Source organism: Tachysurus vachellii, chromosome 25 (assembly GCF_030014155.1).
Source record: "Tachysurus vachellii isolate PV-2020 chromosome 25, HZAU_Pvac_v1, whole genome shotgun sequence".
Classification (NCBI taxonomy): Eukaryota; Metazoa; Chordata; class Actinopteri; order Siluriformes; family Bagridae; genus Tachysurus; species Tachysurus vachellii.
The window spans coordinates 4486586-4514372 of NC_083484.1; the positions used below are offsets into that span (position 1 = coordinate 4486586).

Below are 27787 nucleotides of genomic sequence, written 5' to 3' on the forward strand. Positions count from 1 at the left end.
GTGTTGTACTTAGAACCCTGCAGCTGTGAGGAGATGAGAGTCTCTGTAAGTTCAGGAGCCAGCAGAAAGCTCACACTTCGTCCCGACATGGCTTGAGCTCTCGTTGCGCTCGAAGCGCTGCACGTTGTTTTTCCTTTTGCGTAAAATTGCGAGTGAAGTCTTTATTTCTGCATCGGTGAGCACCAGAAAGATCTCCGCGTGTTTGTGTGTGTGTGTGTGTGTGTGTGTGCGTGTGTGTGTGTGTGTGTGTGTGTGTGTGTGAGAGAGAGAGAGAGAGAGAGAGAGAGAGAGAGAGAGCGCAGGGCTGTAGGATTGTGTTGGTGGATGGACAGGAAGATCAGGATGGTGCGCGCGGGATACATCCGCTTCCTCTGGATCTTCAGCATCACCATCACCATCAGCATCAGCATCAGTGCTTTTCCATCCGCCCGTAAGTTGATTCCTTTAGGTCTTGTTTCAGCCAAAGTGCTTCTTCATGTCGAGTGAGTGCATGACGAGATGTTGTGAATGAAATCAAAGCAGGAAAAAAAAGTCTTTTTGATTTGTTCGGCTGTTTGTTTATTGTCTTATTTAAACAATTTTATTCCAGTTCACTTCTGCATTTGCAAATATACCGTACTGTACACACTCAGCTGAAAACTACACACTGTCAGGAAAATGCCTGATTAGAAATACACCGTGTCAGGGTCTGGAGAGACTTCTCGGTCTCCTGAATATGCATCAGGGATGCTGACTGATACATCTAGTAATGCTGTTTATTTAGATGAAATCACTGATAATGGAAAATATAGCTTTAATAATCACTGATTTAATGTGGGCTGTGGAGAGCTCTGTTAGAGTCTTGTGAAGGAAACAGAAATAGAAGTTATCATCTGAACAGAAGTATGATCCTAAATGTTAATGACTGCTGACTGCAGCTGGTTCCAGACTATGCAATTACAGCTGTATTTTAATATCATTTCTCACTTTTAATGCTGAACAAATTGCTTAATAACCTTGCGATAAGGTGTTTAAGATTTCCGATAAACTTATAATGTTTTTGAACTTAACGTTCTGCTTTTGACATCAATCAGCCTGATCTGGTCTCATGCAAAGAAACAAACCAAACTTTTTTTTTCATCAGTTTCATCTGTCATCCTGTTCTTCCCCCCTATTGGTCGATTTAAGTATCTCACATTCTGAGATTTTAATAAAAAATCTTAATCACTGCCAGAACTTTGTTATCAGTTTCTTGTGGTCACGATAGCATGTCTTAATGTATTCAGCTCACAAGCAAAATATTTGTGTCTTGGTGTTCCTTGTATACAAAGATATATAGATCAGAACAGAATATCCTTTCACTCTGACACACAACAGTACACAAGAGCAAGACAATAAATACACAAAACACAAATATAGATACACAGGACAATAAGCGAACAGAACTCTGACTAGTATAAAAAAAATAGTACTTAAACTTATATAAACTTAGTGTGAACTTTTTTTTTAATATGTTAAGTTCTCAATGTGGATCGGATGCGGAACTTTTTTTTTAATATGTTGAGCTCTCGGGGGGCACGGTGGCTTAGTGGTTAGCACGTTTGCCTCACACCTCCAGGGTCGGGGTTCGATTCCCGCCTCCACCTTGTGTGTGTGGAGTTTGCATGTTCTCCCCGTGCCTCGGGGGTTTCCTCCGGGTACTCCGGTTTCCTCCCCCGGTCCAAAGACATGCATGGTAGGTTGATTGGCATCTCTGGAAAATTGTCCCTAGTGTGTGATTGCGTGAGTGAATGAGAGAGTGTGTGTGTGTGTGTGCCCTGCGATGGGTTGGCACTCCGTCCAGGGTGTATCCTGCCTTGATGCCCGATGACGCCTGAGATAGGCACAGGCTCCCCGTGACCCGAGGTAGTTCGGATAAGCGGTAGAAGATGAATGAATGAATGAATGAATGAATGTTGAGCTCTCAATGTGGATCGGTCACAAAGTTCTGGTTTACTTTATACAACAGCAGCTATGAGAGTTGTTCTGGGTTTAAGGTACATCACAGGTCCTATCAATGTGTTTATTCTAATATGTCGCTCTTCTAATCTAACATCTTACATGGTTGTGGTGGACGCTCCCCGTATAAATGGATTTGTAGTTGTTGTTTTACTTTGAGACTTGGGACACATCCTTCAATTCAATTCATTCATTCACTCATTAATTTTCTACCGCTTATCCGAACTACCTCGGGTCACGGGGAGCCTGTGCCTATCTCAGGCGTCATCGGGCATCAAGGCAGGATACACTCTGGACGCAGTGCCAACCCATCGCAGGGCACACACACACTCTCATTCACTCACACACTCAAACACTACGGACAATTTTCCAGAGATGCCAATCAACCTACCATGCATGTCTTTGGACCCGGCGAGGAAACCGGAGTACCCGGAGGAAACCCCCGAGGCACGGGGAGAACATGCAAACTCCACACACACAAGGCGGAGGCGGGAATCGAACCCCCAACCCTGGAGGTGTGAGGCGATCGTGCTAACCACTAAGCCAGCGTGCCCGCCAATTCAATTCAATTCAATTCAGTTTTATTTGTATAGCACTTTTAACAATGTGCAGTGTCTCAAAGCAGCTTTAACGAACATAAGAAATATAATACACAAAGTTTATTATACAAAGATTAATATTAAACAAATGTCCAAGGTTAATGTTGGACTTATATTTAAGTGTGTTTGTATTTATCCCTAACGAACAAGTCTGAGGTGACTGTGGTGAGGAAAAACGTCCTTAGATGGAAGAGGAAGAAACCTTGAGAGGAACCAGACTCAAAAGTGAACCTCATCCTTATTTGGGTGACACTGGAGGGTGTGATTATAAACTGTTATAACCACCAGAGTGTTTTTATGAATAATATCCTTTCTACAGTCAGATATAGTCTGACAATTCTGTATTGATTAGGAGGTTGTTATCTTCAAAGACCACATGGAGTTAGCGTCTTCTCTTTGAATGTCTGAATCTTCATGAGGTAGAATCCAACTGGAGCTGGTACATCTCTACATACATCAGGATCTTCATAGGGTTGTCCTATTTTCACTGAAGATCCGAAATCATCATGAAGCGGAACACAACTGGGGCTGGAACAATCACTGGATGCCTCGGGATGGGTTGAAAATGAGAAGCAAGTGGAAAAGAATTAGTGTAGCTGCTGTTCATAATATTAACCAGCACTATATATGATAATGTACATTTGATCAGATGTACTGGAGCACAAGGTTATGGGATGTGTTATGTGTTCACCTGTCTTTAATTTTCATTTAAACCGGAGTGTGTGTCTGAGCAAACCCTGTCAGGAAGGAGATTCCAAAGTTTCCAAAGTTTACGTACTGATACTGGTTCATTAGGTCAAGTGCTAATTGAAGTCTTCCATTGAAATGTAGTTCTTTAGCAGGTGTTTGAGAATGTGTGTTGTGTGAGAGTTATCAGCTCAATCCATGGTATCGCTTGTCCCCAGAGTGGTATACATTGTCTCCCGAGTCTCTTGGGAAAGACTCCAGGTTTCCTGTAACCCTGTGTAGGAAAAGCATTACAGAAAATGGATGGAAAGATTCCAGGTCCAGTTCATGTGAAATGTTTTCTTAATACCGTGTGCCGGTGATGTTAAACTGGCCTGGATAATTGGTTTGAATTTCAATGAGAAACCTTTCTGAACTTTATTTTTTTTATATTTGAACGTCCTAGCCTTAGGTCTAAACCATTCAGATTAATGTAGCTAATCATATGGAGTAAATTGGGTATTCAGCTGATTTAACAAAACAAATTGAATGCAAGAACAGAATAAAATAACAGCATTTGTCTTAGTTCGGCTATTCAGCGACCGTTCCGCTTCTTCTCCTTGCTCATTCCAGGAGGAGTGTTTGAGCAATGACTTGAATTAAATCCCACTAAAACTTGTGAACACTGAACGTGTGATTTCCTTATCGCTATAACATATTCCTTTATTCTTGATCAGCCAAGCATGTAATATCCTGTATACATTTATGCTACATCTTTTCAGTTAGCTTCTCCTGTATTTTTGGAGACACCAGAGCAGGAATAATCAGTTAATCGGTCTCGTACTAGTTTGACACGATGGTCTGGAGAAGAAAAAAGGAGGGTGATCTTTTAATCCCTCAGCACACACTGAACAATTCAGCCACTTCAGAGCAGAAGGGGATTTTGGCTCGTCAGAAACACTGTGATATATTCGTTGTAAATGTGATGGACAACCTGAAACATCATCGTGTACTCTTCGTTTGTCCTGCAACCTATTTTTACCGTCTTATATGTTCAGGCAGGAAGAATCCTTGAAGATGTTTCATCATATCGTCAACGACATAGATGAATGCTTTATTCTTTACCAAATGCTTTATTCTGATTGGTCCTTCAGATAATACAGGTCTGAATGTAGTTCTGGCTGTAAGGTTTTCTATAATAAAACTAAATAAAGAGGTGCTTTGTATACTGAAGCTATCTATGGATTTCTATTGATTTTGTTCTGTTTCCGAGATTTTAAGATGCACATTGCAGCATGATTCCTGTCCCAGCGGACCTCAGCTAGCGCTTGTAGCAATTCCCATTTTTGACCACAAGGCACAATACGGTTCCTCAAGGATTTCATGATTTTTCAATTGTAAAAATGAACTCAATAAACAAACTCTGTGATATTTGGAGGTGCTTATAATGTTTCTAGATAAGCAAAGATTTCTTGCAGATTTGGTCCAAGATACTTCATGTGACATCAATACAAAGCTCATTCAGCAAGACCTGCTTTGATTGACAAGTACTTTTGTACGGAAAGTAATTACTTATGCGTTTTTACTAGTAGATGTTCGAAAGAAGAATCCTGTGTTAGCAATTTTGCCAATTTAAGATGAAAATGAAACATGCAAATCAACCATTTCTGGCTGCAATAATCACCAAGACACCTCTATGGTGGGAATAATAATAATAAAGGCAACTGAATCAATGGATGGTCTTATATCTGACAAATAGCACCATTTCTAAAAAAAACCAAAAACAAATACTTGGCACTAAAAAGATGTAATTAATATTTCAAAGAATTTAATATGTACAGTATGGAGAAATATATAAATAATGACTTAGTCTGAGCCACTGCTGGTAATAAAATAAAATCACAGAGTGTTTATGTTTATCGATTTCTTGTCATTTTAAGTGCCTTTAACGGAGCATCCTTCCTTTTTCATATCACCTCCCATCGTCTGAAGCGTTGCCCGTCCGCAGAGACCAGCCCCAGACTTTTCTATGCATTGTTCTGCTCTTTGAATGTCAGTCCTCATGTTTAACTCCTCCATGCAGAATGTATTTTTAGCCTGAGGAAAAACCTGTTCTCTCTTAAAATGCCAAATGTTTCTGCAGGGCGTTCAGATATACTGCTAATATCAGAGCATTGTCTTCATGCTACATGAAATAGTGCAACAGAATAAGCACAAATTTCCCATGATGTTATCCTCACAGAAGTTGTGCTGAATTCTAAATATTAACCTCAAGCTAGCTCTCAGATCATAGCGATGATACTTAGGTAGACTTCAGTAGATTATTTAGAAATCGCTGCGGCTGTGAGCGCGTATGACAAATGGTTTGCAGAATAGAGCACTTTTACACACTTCTATCCATGGATATCCTAATGGATTGGGCCACTAATGGATTTCGTCACTTAGTGAGGCGACTGGCAGGACAGCTAGCTGTCCATTAACCTATTGGCTAATTTTTAAAGTATACAGCGCTTTCATGCTTGTCTCGTCCTTGGTTTAATGCAAACATTTTAAAGAGAACTCATTGACCTGCTTTTGTGTTCCTGGCTGTTGTTTACATCAGGGTATTTTTAGAGAAAGCATTGGGTGGTTAAGAGGCTCTTTGGGGACTGCAATTGTGACAGATATGACCAACAACGGAGGATATAGTGTACACAAGAAGGGCATATTGTGTCATTTTTAAAAGGTGTCAATGAAACCCAAAAACATTCACTGTTTTTTTTTTTAAGTGAATAAACAAATTAAATACGGAACAGGACGTTCTTCATGGACATCTACATAAATATTTGCACTTTTTTATGAAGACTTCTAAACTCATGAGTCTCTCTGTACATTCCTTAAAAGACTATCCATTACTAATGAAAACGTATTTCCCCAATATTTATATGATTTATACTACAAGGTTGTCCTAATATCCTGTATGATGATATCTTGTAAATACTTGAGTGGATTCTGCACTGGAAGCATTTAATACTAAATCCCATAACGCTGACTGTTGCAGTATTTTACAGCAGTTTTTCTCAGCATTTATACAGCATCTAGATGTGATTTTTGCACCATTGTATTACAATAAGCTGTAGCTATGGTCTGGTCCTCCTGTGCACCCGGTTAGTGGTTTAAGGCTCATTGCGGTTCACTATGACACAGTGTTTGATTGAATTTTGAGTTCGATACACAAACCAAAGTGCCTAAACATAACAGGACACACAAAAACATTTGATGAAGAAAATAAGACAAACAGTCACAAAATAAAGCAGCATTCGAAAATAACGGAATGTGCAAAAGTAATGGAACAGTTACTTTTATCTGAACATAAACGAGAGCCAAAAGCGAGGCAACGTTCCCAAGCAGAAAACCGAGGAAATTCATCGCAACATCACGAATCGTAGGAAACTAACTGAGCGTATTTCTTACTGAAAAAAGAGGCTTAAAAAGACAACACACTACCAGGAAACAAGTGAAAGTCTGATGATAGAGAATGTGGGGGTGCCGGTAGTTGTTGTCAGTTGTAGACCACCGTGGCCATATTAAACTGCTTTGAAATGGGATCGGTGACGTTTTATGCTGTGACCTAAATAACGTCATTTATTTGGAGAATAAATTAAATTAATCATTTAATAATAATTTGGCAAGCTGCTTGCTTCCCAAGATCATTTTGGCTTTAATATTTGTTTTAGAGAAGGGATTGTGAGGAAGTGCCATTTGAACATGGGATCGGATACGAAAGCAATTCAACTGTGCCAATTTCTCTCCCCAAACATTGCAACACCATTGTTAGTGACACAGTGTACCTTCTTCCTTCCTCACAGCATTCTTTGAAAAGAAGGAAATAATAAGGCTCTTTCTGAACTTTCATACACACATGGACCACTGATTGACACGTGTTCCCCTTGTATTCTGGATCCATGTCTGCTATTTGGCAGCCTTCCGCTTCCTCATCATTTTGCTGTCCTTCAATTCTCTCTTCACCTTCTGTTGTCCTGTTCATCTAATTTTCTCTCTCCAGTGTGTTGTTCAAGGTCTGAGCCACATGTCTGTCTGTCCATCTCTCTCTCTCTCTCTCTCTCTCTCTCTCTCTCTCTCTCTCTCTCGCTCTCTCGCTCTCTCTCATCCTGGGTAGCAAACACACTTTAGACTATTGTTTAATTTTTTCACATAGTATAGTTTGAGTTAGATAAATAATCCTGGTTAAGAATACACAAAATTAGTTAAACACTATTGAAGAATGTACAAATTTCCACAAATATTTGATATGAACATGTAACTCGGTGTGATGTTTAATTAGCAATTCATCTCTCATAGCACTTATTACTAATTTGAAATAATTTTTCTCGTTGCATCTTAATTATTTTCCTTGATTTCTTATGGTTTATGGTGACAAATGATTGGTTTGTGCTTCACAAGTCCAAGCCGTTCTTTAAATGTTTTTTTTTCCCCCTGGTTTCTGTATAGTGTTTCCTGGCTTGATCTTTGCCATGTTCATGATTATGGACAAAATAATTCAGTTAATCTCATGGAGTAATAAGATAATTTGACTGAATATGGATAAAGAATACAGCTACAACTACATATGTAACTGTCTGTTTATCATCAAACATTAAAACTTTCTGACTTCTCTATCTCTCTCTTGCTGTGGCGGTTTATAAGAAGTTGCTGAACAGAGTCAGAGGGTTTTCTCTATAAGCTAATAGCAAACCTTTAATTTCCTTCCCAGGCGAATTTTTCCCGTGACTGTTTATTAATGCAAAGCATACTGGGGTTGGTAATGAAGTTATATTTCGTTTATTTCGTTGTCAGAGTTTTTTTTCTCAGGAAACTTTTTGACAGCGATGAAAAATGTAAACGCTTCCAATGGCTTGTCTTTGACTTCATCTTTAATCACAGGAACATCATACTGGGAATAGAAAAATGCTTTACTCACCAATCTCATTTCTTTTCTGAAACTCATTATGTCTATGTCATTACATATTTGGTTTCTAAAGACATCAGGAACAGATTACTAGGCAAAATTATTTATTTTGTGGTGCGGTTTATGGAATGACTTGAAATGATGTATTTATTACACATTTTGATCGCGTTTGGGAGGAGATGTTTGCTCAAATCATATTTTATGCCTTCCATTGATGTAAATCCATCATAATACTTTAATTGCAGACTTTAAACTTTTAATTATAGACTTTTAAATAAAAAACAGAATACCATCAGTGTTTCTAGATTGTTTCATCGTGCAGATTAAAGCTTAGCGCAGTAATAAATGCAACAAATTAAACTTCACTGGTTACTTGATTGCGTGAGTGAATGAGTGTGAGTGTGTGTGCCCTGCGATGGGTTGGCACGCCGTCCAGGGTGTATCCTGCCTTGATGCCCGATGACGCCTGAGATAGGCACAGGCTCCCCGTGACCCGAGGTAGTTCGGATAAGCGGTAGAAAATGAAATGAAATGAATTAGGTGACATTTAAATTATCTGTATCATCACCATAAAATAGTCAGCACAGGCACAGGCTCCCCGTGACCCGAGGTAGTGACCCGAGGTACTATTTCTGCATGGACAGATGGTGGCTCATGGGATTGTTGTAGATGGGGCTGTCTGGAGACTGTCATGTCTTTGAACCACTGTTGTGCCGGTCAGCTTTATGGTCATGTCTTCATCCGCGATCAGTTGAAGACTTCGGAAGGAAGGAATCAGTGTTTCATCCGTGTTGAACTTAGAAATTGTGATAACCCATTAGCTCCTGGTTGCGTAATTCAACTCAGCACCATACTGTTGTAAAAAGGACATTATTTACATTGACAATATTTCCTGTCCAGTGTCACCCAAATGAGGATGAGGTTCACTTCTGAATCTGGTTTCTCTCACGGTTCCTTCCTCATATCATCTCAAGGATTTTTCCTTGCCACCATCGCCTCAGGCTTGTTAAAAATTAAACATTTTTATTCTGTTTCTATACTTATGTAAAGCTGCATTGAGACAATGTGAATTGTTAAATGTGCTATGCAAATAAATTGAATTGGATTGAATTGAATAGAATTAAACCCCACGCTAGTTAAAAAGACACTGGAATTGCATTGCAACAAGCTATGGTTGTCATAGACGATTCTATCATAATAGTTCTGTTTTAGGTGATTTTACTCTCTTTGTTTTATCGAATTGACCCCAATTGAACTTGAAAATCATATCTTCATAGATGACTACATTTATGCTGCAGCTCAGTAATGAAATGAAATAATTTTCTATAAGGGCAGGTTTATATTAATGCACTTGCATTAATATATTATTGTTTCTGTAGTAACAATTCATTCCCAAAAAAGAAGCATAATCGTATAGAGATAAATGTAAGCACTTTACTGTATTCTGTAAGTGTATTAATTCACTTTTACGGAAGGAGTCTCCAGTGTCAGTGCTTTGGGGCTTTTTGCTTTTGTCTGACCATGAAATTCTGAAATGCAGGAAACCCAGGAGAGGAGAAAAAACCCTTAGCACAAGAATATTTCAATGACGATCAACTAGATAGAACAAAACACACGCTAACGGCTATACGTTACAAGTGACACCTTACAGATGACCTCGATAGCATAGATAATGATCAGGTTTGCTTCAGGTTAAATGGCTCCAACTGGCATTGAATCATTCTCATAGATCTGGATTTTTTGCTGTTGTTGTTGTTGTTAGGAAAAAACTAATAGCTAGCTTTAATTGTGTGTAAAGTCTGATCTCTTCTATTGATCCGAGGGCAGAATCAGTCACCTTATAGCAATGTCGGGTTAGATTTGTTTACTGTCTGTGTTGTATTTGTGCCATTAATGTTAATTGCCAGCTGTAGAGTGCAGCACTTAAGTGGGTGGTATTAAACCCAGGAGTCTTAGAGCATTTGCTGTTATTTTCTCTACAATTGCTGTAAAGTACATGTAGATAATTGGATTCATGCTATTAAACACTCTACTGCCGTATTTTGCTGTCTGTCGGTCGACCCGGGGTTTGTAGGTGTGTGACACGGTACAACTGACACAATTGTGTAATGCTCATTAGACTTCTCTTATTAGCATTGTTTTCATTATGTTTGAAACGACTGTATTAGGAACCCAACAGATGTTGAGTAAAAGAGTTAAGTAAGGAATAAAACATTGCAAAAAAGCGTTGGATTCTTCAACAAGCAAAAAAATGAAGATTTACTGCTTTTTTAAATGATATCTCAACTTCCTATTTTTATTAGTAGTAGTATATTAATAGCTGTAAACATTCATTCATTCATTGACTAACATCTTTTTTGTTTTTTTGGAAATTGATTAGCATCTCTGGAAATCCCATAAGTTGATTGGCATCTCTGGAAGATTTGTCCGCAGTGTGTGAGTGTGTGAGTGAATGAGAGTGTGTGTGTGTGTGCCCTGCGATGGGTTGGCACTCCATCCAGGGTGTATCCTGCCTTGATGCCCGATGACGCCTGAGATAGGCACAGGCTCCCCGTGACTCGAGGTAGTTCGGATAAGCGGTAGAAAATGAGTGAGTGAGTGTCCATGGCAATGAAGACATGTTTAATGAATATCCCTAACAAAAAGTTTCACCTTTAAACTATTTAATGCTATGCATTAAGTGAAATTAATTTACACTCCACTCACAGTGAGATAGTCACGGTTCCTGAATCAGATGAAGATTTCTTTGTACACTTCTTCCAGGAACTCCTGGACCAGCTTGGGCTCTGTTTAGCATGTTAGTTCCTGAAGTTATTTCTCCTTATTTTCCTACAAAAAAACTCCCTGCAGTGCTGCGTGTTACAGTACAGCACTCTCCGTCTTCACGCCACCCCCATTCATCATGTGATGACAAAGCAGATGACGCATCCCAGCAGCATTGCTCTCTCCGTTTCTCCCGGTGCTGACAGACAGCAGCAGCACTCAGGTGTGGTTCCCTGCTGACGAGGTTGTTTGATAAAGCAGAGCTTAGATGACTCAGTGGGGTGAAATCTCAGATGCTGAAAAGCAGCCGTTTATCTCCGAGCTGCGCTACGCTGACTGTAAAAAGAGCTGTTAAGAGGTGCATGGTGAGGTTTTCTTTAAAATTGAACTCAAATATAATATTTGATAGCTGACTCATACTTTTTGTTCTTTTAAGCCGTTAGATTACGGTTACCAGGAGATGTATGTCCATGTCCATGGTCCAGGGTCACAGGGAGCCTGGAGTCCATCTCATGGGAGTCTTGGCACAAGGCAGGGGAGACCCTGGATGTGTGCCAGCCCTTTGCAGTGCAAAACTCCACACACTCATTCAATTTAGAGGTCAGCCTACACCACATATTTTTGTACTTGGAGGAAACCACTGAAGCAGGGGGAGATCGTACAAACCCCCAAACCCAAATGTGCATGACAACAATGCTGAGCACTAGGCCACCATGCCTCCGCAAGGGCTAAGTCAAAAATAAATAAATAAATACATAAATAAATACATAAATCAAACCAACTGAACTGAAGAAACAACCAAAAGAAAAAGCACACAAATGGAAAAGGGAGAGGTAAAAAATAAGGAAATGGTACATAGTTTCATCAAGGCAGAAATCTCAGTTTGATTTATCTTTGTCCCATCAGACAACTATTTATATGAAATAAAGACTTTCATTTGCACTTAATCTTGACTTGGCCTCAATCCCCTTAAAACTCCATCTTGACTCATCTCATAATCTTAGTCATGAACAAGGGCGGTCTTGAATAAAGCCCTGTTTGCTTTTATGGCAGATTTAATGTTAGTGAGAGAGTCACGCAGAGAGTCAAACCTAACTATTAACTACTGTGTCCAAGGAACCGAGTCAGTCAAACATTTCTTCACTTTATTTAACCTTATTTTTGTTGCCGTAATCAATTTGTGCTCTTATTAAGCAATATCTCTGATTGACAGATGCTTCGACTGGGAACTGTTGTCTTAGCAACGTGGTAAAGAGGCTGAAACAAACGTGTGATGTCTAAAGGTCAAAGATTAACCACTGACTGTTTCTTACCTTTTAAATGTTTCCTTAGTTCTTTGTTGTGATCTCAGAAAACAAGCAGAACCACGATGTGTTCTCCAGCGGTGTGTATGACTTTGTACTACTTACAGCATTAATGAACAAAATAAATGCATGATGAATTAGGGGGCACGGTGGCTTAGTGGTTAGCACGTTCGCCTCACACCTCCAGGGTTGGGGGTTCGATTCCCGCATCCACCTTGTGTGTGTGGAGTTTGCATGTTCTCCCCGTGCCTCGGGGGTTTCCTCCGGGTACTCTGGTTTTTTCCCCCGGTCCAAAGACATGCATGGTAGGTTGATTGTAATCTCTGGAAAATTGTCCGTAGTGTGTGATTGTGTGAGTGAATGAGAGTGTGTGTGTGTGTGTCCTGCGATGGGTTGGCACTCTGTCCAGGGTGTATCCTGCCTTGATGCCCGATGACGCCTGAGATAGGCACAGGCTCCCCGTGACCCGAGGTAGTTCGGATAAGCGGTAGAAAATGAAACAAAATGAATTAGGTGACATTTAAATTATCTGTATCATCACCATAAAATAGTCCAGAGAGAAGGCAGGCTCAATCCACAGGTTTATATTTCTTAAGAATTAAAGCCTTTTATTGACCTTGCTTCTATTTCCAAAAAAATAAGATATTTTTTCCAGTAAATTACAGGTTCATTTTATTTCAAGATGCAAAGTGGTGTTTTGCAGAACTCTCTGTGAAATTCAAAATATTTTTTTATTATGTATTTTTTTTAAGTAAATCCCAGATGTCAGAGATTCCTGACTTCACCTCTGCATGATGTTGGTGTGAGTGCCGCAGGCATCAATCTGCCAGTGCGTGTTATATGATACTAATAAAACTACTCTGCCTCTCATTGCACTCTCAGAGTGCACTTCTCCCACTCACTCTGCATGAAAAGAGATCCTTTAGTGGTTATCTAGGATTTGTACCAAATCAGGAACACTACAGTGGTACAGTTGATGTTTTAAAAGAGCTGTTATAATGGTCCTTAATTTTATATTCACTCTAACTGGTATGTAGAGTTATTTTTTACTTTTTAACAGATTGTACAGAGATTCTGAAATCTCTTAGACAGCATTTACACTTGGCATTTAGATGCAATCACTGTAATCTGATCGAGCAGATCGGATCATCGGCCAATCAGGACACGGCACGTTTACACTCGTCAACGTCACGTGGCTTCTCTATCTGGAAATCTGATCGGACCACTATTTTCCATGCAATATTTAAATAAGTTAACAAAGCTGACCTGAAGTTGTTCAAAGTAGATATGAAGTGGTAGGTTTTCTTTTCATCTTTAGATGTTGGAGATTTCACAAAACTTCTAAAACGGGGGTTTAAATATTACTAAGGTGGATAGCTGGAGTAAAAAGAAACGTATGGGTCCAGGACTGTTAGCAGCTGTGGTGGGAAAAACTGCTCATACTTTAAAGAAAATAAATGGTTCACTCTGAGAAAAAAGTCACCTGTATATATCGTCGCTGTCGGGCGGAAACCTCGTATGTCCAAATTTTGTCAATTTCATATTTTTTCACATATCGATGCTATTGGTCAGTCCCCACGTGGGTCTGATATTTTTACAAGTTATTAACCAATCTAAAATCTTGAAAATAGCTTGAGCGCAAATCTCATAACTCCATTGGACACTTCAACTGTCCACCTCTTCCTCACTCCGTGGGAGAGCTTCGCGGCATATTTCTCCTCAAGAAGAGTCGCAACGAATCAACACGTCTTCTGAGGTAAATGTCTTCAAAACACTGGGCTCAAAGAAAAAAAAATCTTGACCCCCATTAGTTCTGGTGCTCGTCTGAGGACAGGAATTTAGCGCAAGACAATCCACTGCAACGCGGACTAAACCCTGTGCACTGCAGATAAGGTACGGCGTTTTTTTAATTTCCTGAAAAATACCGGTTTTGGAGATACGAGGATTCCGCCTGACAGCGACGATATGCTTCCACATATATCGTCAGCTAGACCTTCATACACTGATTTATTTTCATAGCTACTTCCAAGATTAGCTTGAATGCTCACATGGCTCCGAAGAGATATAAAGATGTAAGTCTCACACGTGCTCTAGGGCAGAGTGTCCTCCATTTTTCTGACAGTTTGGGAGAGAGGCGGGACAATAATGATAGTGGGCGGGGTTTTGTGTGATGTCGGCAATCAACAACTTGACTACAAATTCTTTGGTTAGTTGTTGGAGCAAAAATATTTTGCCATATTGTGTCTGAAATATCAGTTATTTGATATTAATTTCTTATTAATCTAACATTTGTCTATATTACATTGTTGTACGCAATTTCAGCAGGGATTCTGTGATTCGGTCCAATCTAATCTGTTATAACAGCACTGTTGCAGTATTTTCTGCAGAGTTTATCATAAGTAATGATTATGTTATTGAAGGAAAATTAGTGTATCCTCCATTTAAGCATGAAGGAAGATACAAGAGGGCACATATTTATACTCGAACTCTCTATTTACACTACAACATAACTGAAACACACACAACTTTTATTTCCTGTTTCTACCACTTAATATTTCAAAGAAAATTCATCCAAGGATTTGCAGTGTGAGCGGATCAGCCGACGCTCCTTTTTACCTTGTTAGTGTTAGCCTTTCTTGCCTGAAACACGCCGCTGGCATGGCGTCAGATTGCCTGTGTATCTGGGAATAATAATAGGGCCAGATGAAAAGGCTAATCAATAAGTCAAAGGGCCCCTGGTTATTCAATTTTGAAGTCTGTTGGGAGAAGCAGTGAGTGACAGCGAGTGTGCGGTTGGACTGGCAGGCATGTCTGTAGCAGGAGTGAATGAATGGCCCTGAACATTGACTAATTGATTTTAAAGGTCTTTGGTTTAATTTTGTCTGCCCTGCAGGCCAAACACGCACTAGATTAGAACTGTCTGGACAGTGCAGATGAGAGATATCTGTGTATTTCTTACTAAAATATGCAAAGTTGATTATTTATTGTAAAAGTTGCGAGTACAGTAGACTTTACATGGACAAAAAATACCCCCAAAGCCTGCAGTGAACAAAATTAATTATATGTGGTTTATTAAAGATGCCCTTCCACACAAAACTGTTTTTACTTGGATTTTTTGATATGTGTTAGTTCCATATGTGTTTGTGTTGTGTCGTGAATTTGAAAACGCACTGCTACCTCCCCGGTCAGTTCTAGCCACTTAAAAGAAATAAGGGGAGAAATCAGGTCAGTTGGAAAAGCTGGTCACTCTGACGTCAGAGTGACTGAGCTCATTACTATTCATGAGCTCTCCCACTTGAGACCACGCCCCCAGAATTCGTGTAGCTCAGTGAGTTTCCTATACAGCAAGGATGGCTGAACGTCAACGGGCTTGTGAAGAAGTCGTTCTGCTGCAATTCAAGGTGATTGTAAACAAATTTCCTCTAGCCTAGGCTACTTATTGCGCTGGGTGAATGAATAGTCATGCTCTCATATCCTAGCGGTTAGCCAATCAAAGCCAAGCAGCATAGCTCATTTGAATATTCATGAGAACTGGCGCAAATCGAGCTGAGTCTTCCTCAGGCTTTCTATACCACACTAGAATGGCTTGAAACAAGGTAACCAAGGCATTATTTCCACAAAAAAATGTTACAGAGTCCATGGTAAACTTCAGACATTACCACAAAAGTAATGAAATACGTGTGGCAGGGCATCTTTAACAAATTTTTTGACCACATAATTATGTTTGTTTGTTAATTTGTTTAGAATTAGTTGCCTTGGACACATCTGGCATGTTAAGATTTTAAGAACAGCTTGATTTACCTTGACAAATCAGAGGTAATGTCTTTAGTGTAGAAAAGCGTTTAAAAATAACCTTAAACCTCACAGATGTAGAATAAACTTCACTGATTTAACAGCAAAAAAAGAAGTCTAATTAATCAGAATGAAATCTGCTGTAATCAGTTATTGCTATATGAATTGTTTAAAAGCTCCAGCTCCCAATGGTTGTGTTTCAGCGGCAGCCGTGGCGAGCTGAGAGCCACAGTTTGCTCTGCCAGAGGCATTTCTGCAATATATCTGTGATTAATCCTCATAGTTCAGTGTTTTCCTTAGCAGGGGCTGATGCAGGAGTCATATCTGACCCCATGGGACTGAAATTTATGACCCATGAGCTGTTGCATTGCAAAGTTGCCTGCATTGTATTTCCCTTCTGTCTTGCTCCTTATTAATGGCCTCCAAACCGTTTTTATGAGCGGTGAAATGGATCATAGTGGCCATTTTGAGACACGCAAACACACAGTGGATGAGGTGTGGAGGTGATAACGGTGCGGTGCTAGAACATTGGAAGTGTAGACGTGTGTGTGTTTGTGGAACGGAGGTTGTAGAAATTTCGACTGATAGAAGTGTAAGATAAATCAGTGTGGCACTAGTGCCGGGAGTAGAGCAATAAAAATGCATTTGAAACTTATTTCTGTTCTAAATGAAAATCGAGCATTGTGTTCTTGATTCAGTGTTCAACAGGAGCAGAAGATCACATTAGGGCTTTTATAACTGCACTAAACCTCCGGTTATCATCATTTTTAACCCAGGCAGAGGAACGCTTCACAATTAAGAAGCAGAGTGGGCTCAAATGGTTGAAGCTGTGGGTTACCACTTAGTACTGTAGGTCATGGGTTCAAGTGCTAGTACTGCCAAACTGCCACTTCTATAACTAAGGCTCTTAATGCTTTCTGCTGTATTCTAGCTAACCCTATGCTCTGACTCCTCCTTCCTAATCTGGGATATGCAAAGAAAAGTATTTCACTTTGCTGTAATATATATGCAGCATGCGGAAAGTAAGGGCTTCTTCATCGAAGCAGAGTAGAGTCGAATGTGTATGAAACGGATGAACAACGCAGTATTAGGATATTACGACTAGATGCTCAAGAGACATGCTGTTATTTAACCCTTGTATCATGTTCAGGTCTGTGGGACCCATATTCATAAACATCATTCATTCATCTTCTACCGCTTATCCGAACTACCTCGGGTCACGGGGAGCCTGTGCCTATCTCAGGCGTCATTGGGCATCAAGGCAGGATACACCCTGGATGGAGTGACACCCCATCACAGGGCACACACACACACACTCATTTACTCACGCAATCACACACTACGGACAATTTTCCAGAGATGCCAATCAACCTACCATGCATGTCTTTGGGCCGGGGGAGGAAACCGGAGTACCCGGAGGAAACCCCCGAGGCACGGGGAGAACATGCAAACTCCACACACACAAGGCGGAGGCGGGAATCGAACCCCCAACCCCCAAGCCTGGAGGTGTGAGGTGAACGTGCTAACCACTAAGCCACCGTGCCCCCTTCATAAACATCAATAGTTTTGAAAAACTTTTGCTTCCTTGTAAATTTGTTGATTTTTTTTTCCAACTCATAACTGTGATTAATGTGATTTTCTTTTTTTTTATTAAATTTTATTAAAAAACAACAAAAAACGAGTAGCACTTCAATTAAAAAATGTGATGTAATAAAGGTAAAGGGCAAATATTAACCATATATGCTGTTTATATTGCTTGTAATTGGGATGAAGTAAACATCTGTAGAGTATTTTAACATCAAATTTTTGATTGTGTTGAATTAAAAACCCAAAAATGCAGCGGGTCGACCAGACCCACGAACACTGGCTGAGTAACAAAAATACGCACAATATATTCAGGCAGGCCACATAGTCAAGCTCGACTATCAGCTGATTGTCCAAAAAAAAAAAAAAAAAAAAAGTTTCTATCCCAGCCCATCAGCTGATCTGATTGCAACCCACCTCCTCCCCTAGCTCCTCCTTGAAACTTTGTGTTTAACTTAATCAGTGTCATTCTGTTGTCACTGATGCAGGCTCTGTTCTAATGGGGGGATTTTGTCTTGCTGCTTTCCCAGTTAAATGGGAGATTGTCCCCAGAAGCTGCTGCTGTTCCCTGACTAGCTTTCATGGAGCTCATGAAAAGGATGGGGAATTCAGAACAGAGCCATACCGCCAAATGTAAATTTTATAAGCTTGCATATAAAAATTTAAATATATGTCGAAAAGTATGGTCTTTATTTTGACTCAAGTGGTCCTGACTGAAATAAACATTATTAAGCATTTCATGTAAGTTTTATCTTAGTATTAGTTATTTTGCTTATCCATTAGAGCAACACTAACCCAAACCCTAACTAAAGTCAACTTCAGTCATAATTTGGTAATATTTTTATTGATTCGGATTATATGCTGCCTCGCTTTTTACACGGATTTACCAGCAACAGTCACGACCTGCTCGTATACACAAGAGAACATCTGGTCTCACTTAAAAACTGAGCTGGAGCCTTTGACACTCAACTGCAAAGTGACTGTTTGTACCTGATAAGACATGCAGAAGCGAACAGTGTTAGAAACAAGACCGTCAGTGGTAGAGCTGCTCTTTGAAATCTTTAAGGGAGGTTCTGCGGTTTCTCGCTTACACGACAATCTGCGTTTGTTCATTTTGAAATAGGAGCTTTTTTTATATAAAATATTATATCCTGCTGCTATTTAATTATTTCCATTAGTGCAAAATGTAAGGAGATGTTTGTTGAACTTTCACGGATGGAAGCTTCTAGAATGAGGAAAGAAAGCGTCCTTTAATAATCTCTATCACTGGAATTCTAAAGAGATAAAACGTGTTTATAAATGAATCAAAAAATGTACATTTTTGCCAAACTGGTGTGGTCCAATAAGAATAAAGCATGACATGCTTTTATTTTAAATCTCAACCCTTGCATGTTGTTCGTATTTTTGTTACTCCGCCAGTGTTCGTGGGTCTAGTCGACCCGCTGCATTTTTAGGTTTTTAATTCAACACAATCAAAAATTTGATGTTAAAATACTCTACAGATGTTTACTTCATCCCAATTACAAGCAATATAAACAGCCTATATGGTTAATATTTGCCCTTTACCTTTATTACATCACATTTTTTAATTAAAGTGCTACTCGTTTTTTGTTGTTTTTTAATGTAATGTAATAACATTAAATGTAATAAAAAAAAGAAAATCAAATTTAATCAAGTTATGAGTGGGAAAAAATCAACAAATTTACAAGGAAGCAAAGTTTTTCAAAACTATTGATGTTTATGAATATGGGTCCCACAGACCTGAACATCATACTGTACAAGGGTTAAAAATGAACGTTCATTGACTCTGCTTGACTTTGGTCCACACAATCCTCACATCGTTGATTTCTTAAATCTCCGAAGGGACAAATCATGTGTGCCTTTTCTTTAAGACTTTATATAATCATGCTTTATGACCAGAATAACAGGGAACACCTTTAGTCATTAGAGGTGAAATGAGACACAACCTTCATTGTTATAGAAGGTTCATAATTGATGCGAGTTTAATTCCTGTGAGCTAATAAGCTATAAATCAGAGGTCAAGAAGTGTCACTCTTTTATCTGCACTCTATCACTTAGCTTTCTCCATCTTTTCTCTGCTCTCTCACTCACTCCCTCTGTTACTGTATATTACAATCACTCCTTTCTATTCATATTCAAACAAACAGGAAAGAAAGGAGGACACACACACACACACTCCTCTCTTTAGATGATTATTCTTTCTTTACTGTCCCACAACAGGTACATGCTCTCCTGAGACAGAAAGTGGGGCACAAAACAGATTCCAGGTTTAAACTTTTAACTGAAATCTCTTTATCATCTCCTGGATTTCCTGGTTATACCAAGCTGTAAGAAAAAAAAGCACACTTCAGACTTCAACTCTTCACACAACACTTATAGACCAGATTCCTGTTTCTAATTTTATGAAGATTTTTCTTTTGACCATCCTGATGTTCCACTTCTCCTTTGAGTTCTCATCACTTGGAGGCCACTCGCCACTGCTGAGGATGAATCTTCTCAGAGAGTTTTTCCTCACATCCGTTGCCTCTGGCTTGCTCATAAAGGACAAATTTATTAATGTAAAATGTAAATCCTGGATTTTTTTAATTTCTGTAAACCTGCTTTGTGGTCATTTCAATTATTAGTGCTATACAAATAAAATTAAATTGAATCGAATCGTATCACGTGCGATGTGACGTTATTTTTCTCCTAAGCTAGATCGAGACGGTGTCCGAGATTTTGCTAACTCGTATTTTCTGTGGTGTTCAAACCTCATTTATCATCGTATTATAAGAAAACACTGAATATATGACATTATTATGAGAAAATGTTTTGAAAGTAAAAGAAAAAAATTGAAAAAATTGTTATCGCGATTAAATTTCATGTAGTAACAAGAGAAACTAACACTAACATCTCATTGTGGTTTCAGCTAAGCATGAAGTAAAATCGAATTAATTCATTTTCTCAACATAACGTGACGTTTTTTATATAATGATGCGATTTTGTGATTTCCTATTAATAACACAGCGCTTTGCTCATAATAACACAATATTTTCTTCGAATAAAAGGTAATATTTCCTTATAACATTTTAATATTATAATATTCTAACATAATGCATCGTTTCTTGTGATTAATTCTATTATTCCTAAATACATCTTTTTTTTTATAACAATATAGTATGTTTTGCAACAGCACAATAATGAGATTTTCTCATAATAAAATATCTTATGTGATTTCTTTTCCTCAAAGTAACACGATATTTTCCTGTAATGGTGGGATGATTTTCATATAATAATTCAAATTAGAGATTAAATGATTGATTTACAGGTTTAAAATTACATTACAGAGATCACGACCAGGTTGATTGCTCTGAAAGTAACCAAGTACAAAATAAAAGTATTAAAACAAACAGAATTTATAAATCTATAACGGTAATATTAACGCCTGTTCCATTCCCACTGTGTCTTTATTTAAACCATGTTCTGGAGCAGCGGAGAAGATTTTCCTTCTCTATTTCCATCTATTTATATATAAATAAAGAAATAAGATACTGTAGGCGTTTTCATAGCAATTGTATAGATATTAAATATAAATATTCATGAGAAATCAGCAGGAAGAAATTCTTCCTGAAAGCATTTACCAACTGCAGAGGTTTAGCAAACCCATCTGTCACCACAGACAGTCAGGAGTGAGGAGTGAAGATTTAATTTTAAGCTTGAATACCCTTCTTAAACCACACATGGAATTACTCCTGAAGACCTCTGCAGTGTGTCACCTTAATAAATATGGCAGCAGTTAGGAGCTCGCTTTGACCAAAAAAAAACCTTGAAAACCTTGAAATCTGAAGGAAGACTCCAAAAGCACAAGCTTTGTGGAGTTTGAAAGCTCAGACCTGCAGGCTTTCATGTTTGCTTGGACAAAGAAAAAGGTTGTTTTTGTTGTGTTTTAAGGAGCTTACCAAAGAACAAGACGATAGCTCTCGAAAAATAATTGTTTTTTTTTTCCCTTACTGAGTTAAATCTTAAGCGGACGGTTGCATACTGTATAAATACGCTAATAGTCGGTGTCCAATAACAGCATGTCAAGCATGCGCTTTCTGTCTACAGTACAACACATCAGTTTAACAATGATTACGATTTGTTACAGAAAAAGCATCATGCTTTATATATGTTTCTAGTTACAGTATGGTTCTGACTGTCAGCCATCCATCAAAAATAGCTTGTTTCTGTTATCACTTACTTCGAAGCATTTTATCCGTTACATGTTATACATGTTATACGTTATAATCAAGTTTCCTCACCAGCCTCTTTAATAAGACATTGTAATTAGATATTGTTGCCTTGTCAAATGTACAGATTATCCTATAACTGTTACAAAGCACTAACAGTGGAAAGTAATTTCAAAAGCCCTTTTTTATGCAATTGTTTATGTTTATATGAAGTAGACACCAATATGCAAGTTGTTACCAGATGTGGCAATAAGTCCTGGTTTTTCAAGTCCCAAGTCAAATCCCAAGTCAAGTCCCAGTCAAGACAGGCAAGCTCAAATTCAAGAGATAGAAGTCCAAGTCAAGTCAAGCAAGTACCGTGTCAAGTCCCAAGTCAAGTCAGTGAAGTTCTAAGCTAAATTCATTGCAAAATTCTAAGTCAAGTCCCATGTCATGACCAGTGTTGGGCAGTAACGCGTTGCTAATAACTTGAATAAATAACTTGAAGTAAGGCGTTACTGTAATGCAGTTACTTTTGACAGTAACTAATACTCTAACGCTTTACTTTTTAAATAAAGTAACTCTGTTACCGTTACCATACGGTGCATTTGTCTGTTACTTTTTTAAATTAATTCATTTTGGCTGTAGTGTAGCCTACAGACTAACCTGTTTACAACAGCAACGCATTGTAGGATTGGTGGATACCAACCTGTAAACACGAAGAAGACGCCACGCTGTGGGCGTGTTTCCGTTTATTCAAGTATGTGCGGCAGTAACGGCGAGTCAAGGCGAGAGTTTCTCAAAGTGGAAATATTTTCATTATTTCACTTTAGTTGAGCATAAAGACAAAAAACTTTTAGTCAAATGTAAGCTGTGTCTTTCTGGTTCGAAGGTCCTATCTACTTCGATAAACAGCAACTCCAATCTGGAGGTAGAAACCAAATGTCACGACGAAGCTAGAAGCTAACCCTGTGTCTGTGGACACACTCGAACTGAGTCAAGCCCCTCCAGCCAAACAACAGCAGCTAGATTTTAACCGGACTGTTAGCCAGGGACAGATCAACAATCAGTATTGTGTTTGTATAGACCATAACGCATAAAAGGGCATTAATGGGAACATTAAAGAACGTTCTTTAAAAAAGTAACTAAAAAGTTACTTTTAACAGTAACACTTTTTGGTTTAAAGTAATCAACAAAGTAATGTTACTTTTTGAATGAAGTAACTAGTAACTGTAACTAGTTACTATTTCTTAGTAACTAGCACAACACTGGTCATGACAAGCAAATACCATGACAAGTACCAAATCATTTCCATTGTCAAGTACCAAGCCAAGTCCCAAACTGGGTCTGACCAATCAGAAGTACTGTAGGAATACATCGGTGCAGTGGAATAATAAAGTATATTGAGTTTGGCTTATATTGATGTATCTTAAATCTACAATCTAATTTGTTCTGAAACTGACTTTCGTATGTTCCTCATATTTTTATTTCATATTTAACTAGATTACTTCTACATTTAATACCGAACAAATCTTAAACCGAAATCTCTCCAAAAGGATTAAGAAGCATTGACTTTTAGAGAAACCTCTTCCTTCATTTGACTAATTAGCTCTGATTATACAAATAAGAGGAAAATTGGATAATTGTGGGTTGAGTTAAATTGGTGGATGAATTCAAGTGTGCAGCAGAAATTTAGGTTGTATTTTTATTCTTTGGGAGTGACAAAAAACAACTATGCTTTTGGAAACTGATAGATATAACATCTGCTAAGAGTAAACATTCCATATTTAAAAAGAAAATGTTCTTTTTGTGTTTTTGTCCAGTGTTATCTTCAGACAGCTTCAGAAAAGTGTCCAGGCTGAGCTAGCATCCTGTCAAACATCAGAAAGAGGCTGAGCCGTAGACATAAGAGGAGCACGCGATGTCATATTAGAGGAGAGATGCAATGAGTGATCCATTTGTGCTAGAAAATCAGTCCATCTAGGCAGCTGGGGCTTCTTGGCATCTTGGCATCAGCTACAGACACACTTCGGCCTGACTTGAATTACAAACACGTTGGTATTCAGGCAGAAAGAGAGAGAAAATTCCTTATGAACGCCATGAAAACATTCACCATCATCGCCAAAAATGTCCCGATGTTTTTCTGCTTTCTGAAATATGTGTCTGTCTCGTCTGCATCTAATGAGCAGCCGATCTTGTCAGCATCTGTTTGTGTAGTATCTGTGCTGCATTGTGATCCACAGGATGTTACAGGGTGAAATTTGAATAGAAGGCCTGAAAATGTCATATTTATATAGAGCTCCAAAGATTATTAGCTAAACCACTGAATTGGAGCTGGATTGGCAGGAGGTTGTTTGCATTGGGATTACATCATTCATACAGCCAAGTTTGGGTTTGTGGGATTAGTAAAAGGCCAAAGAAAATGCAAATTTGGATGTAATTTGGGAATGTTTTTAAAATTAATCTAAATATCAATTGCATCTTGGGAGAATTAAAATGTGATTAAACTTATCCAACTTATTTCACAGGCATTCCACAATATTACATTTAATTGGAAACTAATGAAACATGAAATTTGGGTAATATTTATTCGAGATTACCTGAGGACTAATAAATGATTCAGAAAACACAAAATGTTTAACTAAACAGCTGTTAATCTCAGACAGTTCTTGAAAGATTATATCGAACTGTTATGCAAGATTGGAATTAGAATGATTACAAAATCTAGCAGATGTATTTTTTTTTCATGTTCTTCATATTTTCCATATTTTTTGTACAAGTAAAGAATTAAAAAAAAAAAAAAAAATCCACAATATTTTTTTTCAAAGCACCCTGACTAACTGCCTAGTAAGGTTTACGGTGGTATCATTTCAACTCTTATTTTGTTTATGTCAAATACAAAATAAAATAAACTAAATTTATAAGAATCTATTAAAAAACCCTTTGTGTCTTTCTCTAATTGAGACCAGTTATGAACGTTAGAACCTTTTTCATTATCGTGTGTTTTTTTTTTTCCAGTTTAACCCATGTAAGTTGTTCAGGTCTGTGGGACCCATATTCATAAACATCAATAGTTTTGAAAAACTTTGCTTCCTTGTAAATTTCCTTGTTCCTTGCTTCCTGTTGATTTTTTCCACTCATAACTTGATTAAATTTGATTTTTTTGAAATTTGAATTACATTTTATTAAAAAAAACAACAAAAAATGAGTAGCACTTTAATTAAAAAATATGATGTAATAAAGGTAAAGGGCAAATATTAACCATATATGCTGTTTATATTACTTGTAATTGGGATGAAGTAAACATCTGTAGAGTATTTTAACATCAAATTTTTGATTGTGTTGAATTAAAAACCCAAAAATGCAGCGGGTCCAGCAGACCCACGAACACTGGCTGAGTAACAAACATACGAACAACATACAAGGGATAAACTAACCCATTACCACTTGTAGCCTCATCTGTTGTGCATTTTAAGATGCTGTTCTGCTCAACGTGGTTGAAAAGAGTTGCTATTTGAGTTAACATAGCCTTCCTGTCAGTTTAAAGCAGTCTCCGCTGACCTCTCTTATCAGTAAGCTGTTTCCACCCTTCAGTGGATGTTTTTTTCTTATCCATTCTGTGTATGGATGAATAACTTAAGCTCTTGACCTTTCTCTTTGTGATTGTACACACTGGTTTGTCATCAGATAATTGGCTGATTGGATATTTGTATGAATGAGCTGAAGGTAAAGGTATTCCTTTTAACACTTATGCAGGTTTGACATTTGGATGATTCCCACCCATCTTCAATGACTAACAGGAGGTGCATCCAAACACACACAAGAATTCCAGCTCATTTTACAAATTGGTTTTCTCAGTGAATTTATATAGTTTTTCCATGGCTTCATGCATTATTTTTACAAGTAAGATTTTTTTTTTTTTTTAACTTTTGCATCTATAAAGTCCATAAATGTCCTTAGTAACTGCCTAAAATGAAGCTACTAGTTTTTAAATTATTTTAGAGAATAATGGCGATTAAAGAAAATATGAGTTATAGTTATATATCAGAAAATATAGAAGTGGTTAGGAAAGAAACGCTAGCTAGAATTTTTGTTGTTGTTGTTTTTTTTTTTTTTTTATATACCATTCATCAACTCTAGACAGTTAACTGAAGCCCTTGACCTTTATCTGTATGATTGTAAGCTCTAGTTTGCCATCACATAATTGGCTGACTGTATAATAGTACGAAAGAGCCGGGGTAAAGATGTTCCTGTTCAAGTGGCTACTGCGCTTGTATGTATATTCATGAAATATGACTAACAATTTCTCTTTCTGTGACCATGTCTGAGTACTTGAGTTGTGTCTGAATATGTCTGAGTATGCTTTTTAAACAGTAATAGCTGCAGAGATCAGCTTCGTTTCTGCAAAATGCTTTATAATTTTGTAAACCAAAAGTTTAGTTGCACTAGTTGACTCTTTTCTCAGTCAGTAAAAATAATCTGACTGTCTGTCTAAGACGCTGCAGAGACATCTTTTTTTTTGCCTTTGAGAAAGTAAAAACTTAAGTTTGTGAGAATCTGAAGCTCAGTGTATGAGAAAACGTAAGCTAGACATTAAAGTGTGTATACCCAGTGCACTCTAATCAAAGGATTTGAAGTCCTGAAAGAAGGGTATCATTTTCTATTCTTACTTCTTCCATTTAGGTACAGGTTTAAAATTCTACAGCTTGTACTGTCAACCAATCCCTTCACTCGTTAACTCTTTATAAAGTTGCACTGTAATGATTTCAGGGCAGCTTAGTACGTTGAACTTTGCATTTTACTGCATGATGAAATAATATGGATCCAAAGTAATAAATATGTTCATTTTGTATAGATTTCACTTGAGGTTTATAGTGCTGGGTTTGAATCACAGCCATTTTTTGAAAAGATGTTTTATGAAAGCACCAAACGTCAATGTTACCAATAACGAACAAACTATATGTCCAAAAGTATGTAGATGTCTGTCCAATCCCAGCCATAAAGTATGTGCTTGTTAAACATCCAATTACAGATTTATTTACCATTGTTGTTATTGTAACAATAACTCTTCTATGAAGTCTTCCCACTAGATTTTGGAATATCGCTTGGGGATTTGTGCTCATTCAACCACAAGGCCGTGACAGCATCAACATTAGTGGCATCGGGCACTGATGCTTGTCAAGGACACCTGTCACACTGCCTTTGTTCAATTTCATTCCAAAGGTATTCACTGGATTGAAGGTCAGAGCTCTGTGCAGGTCTTTTAAGAGTTCCACATATTGGGGGGGTTATGGTAAGGCATCCACATATTTTTATGTGGATATAAATAGTCTACGGTCCTCTGGTTAAATTTGTAGGTTTTTATGGTGTAAAAACACAAAACCAAGATAAATCATGTAGATCTTTATCCTCATTTGATATAATATACGAACCAACACGTTTCACAGTTATTTCATAGGATCTTACGTCTGGGCTCTGATTTTGAAAATGTAAGACACTGATTTTCCTTTGTTCCCTTGCTTTGGGTTGTTATTGTGCTGAAAAGACAATCTCTATCTTCAGCTGCCTGACAGAGGCCTACGGGGTTTGTGCCAAGTAGATTGGTATTTTTGAGAGAAGCCACCTCGGAGAATGCTGCTGCCACCACCTTGCTTCGGTATCCATCATGATAGTGTTGGTGTTCTTTGAGTGATAAGCACCAAAAAATAAATAAATAAATAAATAAATAAATAAATAAATAAATCTTTTAAACTTATGCCAAAATAAATCTACTACGGTCTCATCAGAATCTTAAACATTTTAACATATAGTTTGGGGTGATTTTGGCAGACAATAGACTAATTGCCCAATTCGATGTCCCAAAGGGATGGCCAATGAAAATGACTGATTTTGGCTACCTGCGTAGAATATCTTTACTTATTTTTATATATATATATATATATATAT

The 27787-nt window shown here is 38.0% G+C and overlaps 1 protein-coding gene across 1 annotated transcript in view; it reads left to right on the forward strand.

The window, feature by feature from the left end:
• Window positions 1-359: 359 nt before the first annotated feature.
• LOC132840416 (contactin-associated protein-like 2) overlaps window positions 360-27787 on the forward strand; it is a 132087-nt gene continuing 104659 nt past the window's right edge. The window contains exon 1 of the mRNA XM_060862050.1: window positions 360-430. The gene's annotated coding sequence lies outside the window, so the exon portion shown is untranslated. The remainder of the gene's footprint in view (window positions 431-27787) is intronic.